The sequence below is a fragment of the Solanum pennellii genome, chromosome 11, assembly GCF_001406875.1.
Source record: "Solanum pennellii chromosome 11, SPENNV200".
Taxonomy (NCBI): Eukaryota; Viridiplantae; Streptophyta; class Magnoliopsida; order Solanales; family Solanaceae; genus Solanum; species Solanum pennellii.
The window spans coordinates 25,785,001-25,790,231 of NC_028647.1; positions in this window are offsets into that span (position 1 = coordinate 25,785,001).

A 5,231-nucleotide genomic window follows, 5' to 3' on the forward strand; every position below is an offset into this window, starting at 1 on the left:
CGATATGTCAAGGAGGGCAAAAAGTCACTAAAGTATACCTAAATATACCCTACCTGACCCTGAGCCTATGTTACAAGCTAAGAAAGTCCTATTGTGATCCTAAGGGTTGTATAGCGAACTTAAAGAAGTGAAAATAAGGGCAAGCTTATGGCAATAGGTATGAATGAGTGTGAATTTGTTCTGAGAGTGAGTGTTGAAAAGTAATCCTTATACTCAAACTGAAATCATTGTGTGAAAAATGAGGATTTTGTTTTGAAGTGAGGACACTAGTTGCATTACCGGAAATATTAGCACCTCGGTGAGAAATTGAAGAGGATAGGTGTTAGTGCATGGTAAGTCTGTGTCATGGTCTGATTCCACATAATTCAAGCCTAATAGTAATAGCATGCATAAATATGATGAGATTAATCGGGATTGATAGCCAAATGATTGCAAAGGATAAAACATGGATACTATTGTACAAAGATTGTGTATTGAGTCATAGTGCGTCGCTTGAGGACAAACAACGAATTTAAGTTGAGGGTGTTCCTTCCTGTCCACAGTTCAAAAAAGGTCTTTGGAACTGCCTTACTAGGAATTCTGTTTAATAAATATACAACGATTTTAAGAGCATACATCCACAATGATTTGGGTAATGATGAATTACTTATCATACTCTTAACCATATCCATAAGTGTTCGATTACGCTTTTCTGCAACACCATTTTGTTGAGGTGTTCCTAGCATAGTATACTATGCACATATGTCATGTTCTTCAAGGAATTTTGCAAATGGCTGGACATTGTCCTGATTCGTTATATTTTCCATAATATTCACCACCTCTATCTGACCTAATGATTTTCACTTTCTTATCTAATTGTTTTTCAACCTCATTAATGTACACTTTGAGAGCGTCCGCTGCTTTCTTTCAATAAATAGATAAATCTATAACGTAAAAAATCATCGATAAAGGTGATAAAATATTTTTCTCCATTTAAATATGGAACATCAAAGGGTCCGCAAATATCAGTGTCTATAATTTCAAGAAGCATAGTGCTCCTTGTGGCACCTTTCTTGGTATGTTTTGTTTGCTTTCTTTTAATGCAATCCAAACATAAATCAAGGTCAACAAAATTCAAATTCGGAAGAATTTCATTCTTTACTAATCTTTTTAGTCGTTCTTTTGATAGATGACCAAGTATTTATGCCACAAATAGGAAGAACTTTCATTTAGTGAATTACATTTAATTTCAACATTTTGATGAATAATAAGTAGAGATTCAGAAAAATTATTATCGAGTTTCAATCTATATAAACCATCAATAAGAACACCAGAAATATAAAAATACTATTCTTATATAAATTGAAACATCCATGTCCAAACTTAAAATCAAATCTAGAAACATCAAGTCTTGAAAGGGAAATCAAATTTCTAGAAACTGAAGGAACATAAAGAGTCTATAATAGATCAAGGTTATATTTAATCTCCAAGATCAAACGATAAGTCCTTATGCCTTCAATTTTAGCCTTCATGCGGTTTTTCATGAACAAGAAATATATTTTTTTTTTGTTTGGATCGTAGTGAATCCTGACAATATAGTGGATACATGAGTAGTTGCACCAGAATCAAGACACTAAGTATTACTAGGAACTTCAACTAAATTTGATTTGAAATATACAAAGACACTAAATGTACCTATCTTTTCAAATTAAGCTTTATGTTTCAAGAAATCTTTCTGATAGTGTCCTTTTTTACAGAAATGACACACATCAGCGTTGAGTTCCTTATGAGCATCATGTGGAACTTTAGCAGGTGCTTTCTTTTTCTTAAACTTGTTGACCTTCACTTTAAGTCTTTTACCAACTTCTTGACCCATGAGATTAATGGAATGGACTCTTTGTTTCTTAAGTGTTGACTCCTCTTTAGTAAACATACTAGACAATTCACTAACATTCCGCTTATTCTTAATAGTGTTATAATTAATTTGGAATGGCCCATACTCTACAGACAATGAGCTCAGAATAGACTGAAATAAGAAGGTGTCATCCACTTTCATCTCCAAGGTTCAAGTTTTGCTGCAATGTAAGTCATCTCAATGATATGATTTTGCATACTACACGACCTATGAAACTTCATGGTCGTCAGTTTCAGTCATTAGTGTACCAGCGAGAGACTTATCAGCATAACGAAAATGTTCTTCCACAAACTTCAGGTATTCCCCGACACTTTCTGTTTGTGGAATAGTACTCTTAATGTTGTTAGCAACAATCATTCGCATGAACATAAGGCTCAATCTGTTAGAGCGTTCACATGATTTATGAAAAGATTTCTCATCCTCACTGCTCTTATCAGTAATGGCAGTTAGTTTGTCATCCAACAGAACCAAGTCAAGATCCATAACACCTAAGTGGAACTAGACTTGTTCATGTCATTCAGAGAAGTTCAATCCATTGAACACGCTAACAGATGAAGCATGCAAATGAAAATGAATAACTGCAAATAAATACATGCTCACATATCAAAAAATAATGTGAATTCATTAAAACGATAAAGTACATAGTAATTCTCCTTTGGGTAGATACCACAACACACTCTCATAATTTAAATGCCATTTTTTAAAAAAACTTTAATAGGAAATTAAATAATTTTAACCAAATATATATGAAATCTTTGGATATACAATACATGTTTGATTGAAAATATTAATTTACCTCATAATTTTCACTATTCGTAGTACGACAGGTTCACCTTTGGGTAAAACGTTTAAGTTCTAGCGATAGTGAAAGTCAACTTATCTATTTATTTTTCAATATAGGCATTTAAATAAATTTCATAGATAAATGACAATTTTATGAGTGCATATTTTTCTTAACCATACTAGTTTGGCCACTTTGGTGACTAACAAGCTATATGAATACAAATGCATACATAATCTCATAAAAATGTTATGCATATGAATAATTTTAAACATTTTAGTTTGTCCACTTTGGTGACTTACAAACTATAGAAACATAATACATGCATCAAGTGATCATAAACATGATATGTGTAGACGTTAATTTTCTCTAGTTTGACCACTTTGGTGACTAACAAACTATATAAATGCAAATTATACATAACATCATAAAATTTTGTGCATGTGAATAATTTCAAACATTTTAGTTTGACCACTTTGATGACTAACAAACTATATAAACAAAATTCATGCACCAAGTGATCATAAATATTATACGTGTAAACATTAATTTTCTAGTTTGATCACATTAATGACTAACAAAGTATATTGAACTAAGTACACACATATTATTTATTATTTAATATAACGATCACTTTAATTTATTATACAATCTAATGTAAAACATAATTTACGTTACAGAAACTTAAATCATAAGAAACTAGAAAGAAGGCTCGACCACAAAATTAATGTTCACCAATACAAAACAATATTGTAATAAGACATGCATATTGAAGAGGATCTTAAAAAGATTTTTTTTAAAAAAAATAGTCTTAATATACACGTCTTTCAAGGAAGTGAGTTTCTTATGTATTGTTTTTACTTAGTTCAAATTAATGTAACAACAAATTTCGTGCAAGTTTGCAGATGAGACAGTGTTGGTCTCTTACATTATCTTAGATAACTATTATTGGAACATTGATAGTAAGTATTGAGTGGAACATGCAATTAATAATGCATCATAAATAATGAATGTTTCATATACGAAGAATATCGGTTCAAACAATTCAGGATCTAATGCCACATGTAAGATTAAATATTTTATACATAATATCAGAATCTTGAACACGATAATCTTACATATAGATTGTTAGGAGCACATACCTGATGAGGAAGACATCACCATAGAGAAAAACAGAAGCGTTAGTTGTAAATTGATTTCTACCTCCTTGCCCTAACTTTATGTTATCACAACCGTTAGTGATGGAATAATTTTAGAGATATGTGATTAACCCTAATGGGTGGAGGGAGGATCAATTTATAGAGGTTATGATTTAATCTGGTACGTCCATCAAGTAATCAATGTACGGACGAGATCTATTTCTTATTAAATATTATTTATGGTATTAGTTGAATTATAAGTAAACTTGGGTCATAAGTAATAAAAATGATTAATAATAATAATAGTTCTTATAGAGTAACTTTCAACTATTACCTATTTCTCTGAATGGTGTCTCAATTTTTCACTAGACAACAAAATGAGAGATGAATCATGACCCGAGAAATTTTTAATGCAAAATTAAATAATGGAAGTTATAAATGTAAAAGGTTGAAAGTCATGAGTATAAAGATGGCTTTTATAATAAATTAATTGTTAAAAGTTTATGAAATTCAAAATAAAGGAGAAAAAATGAATATAACTTTATCTAATGACAGTTACATTTGTAATATTCCCTTGTAATTAGAATTATAGCGGAGCATTTGTAAATCTTTTATAAATAAAATAAAATAAAAAGCCAAAAAAAGGAATCTCGTAAAGATAGAGAAAAGACACAAAGTCATCACTAAAGTTGTTCCCGATTTTCAAAAAGATATCTTAACTTTGCAATCGTCCTATTACCCACTAAACAGTTTTGAATAAATATTATTATATCATTTTTTTTATCAGCCCCAGATTTTAAGAAGCAAGTGTGTTCCCACGCCAATCATTATATGATACATGTTAATTTTATTAAAATGTTGTTTTTTTTTAATTCTAAGTTTTTTCTTTCTCTCTCTCTCTCTCTCTCTCTCTCTCTCTCTCTCTTATTTTAATTTTGATTTCATCTTAAATTTCACTTCATCTTCCACCGCCCACTTTCAAGTGATACATCGCTCCATTTTCTTTCTTTTTCTTCACCTCTCACCCTCCCCGCCCCTGCATCAAGTTGAACCCCACTCTCATTTTTTTTTCTTTTTCATCTTCTTCTCCGGTCAAATTCTTTATGAAATTCATACTATTTTTTAGAATTTATTGATTATTGATAGAAAAATTAATTATTTTTCCAAGAAAATTTATATATTGAAGGTATCATCAACTACTCATTTTTATATAACTTCAAAATTAGAAATGATAACTTTAAAAGAATCAATGATTTTTTTGAAAATTGAAATAACTTACTTTCTTTCAGATTGAAAAAAATTATGTGATACTTTCTAATTATGTTGAATGTTAGTGAGTTTGTCAAATTGTTCAAAATGTAAGAAAATATTTAGATAAATTTTAAATTAACAAGAGTAAAACTATAGTAGTAAAACA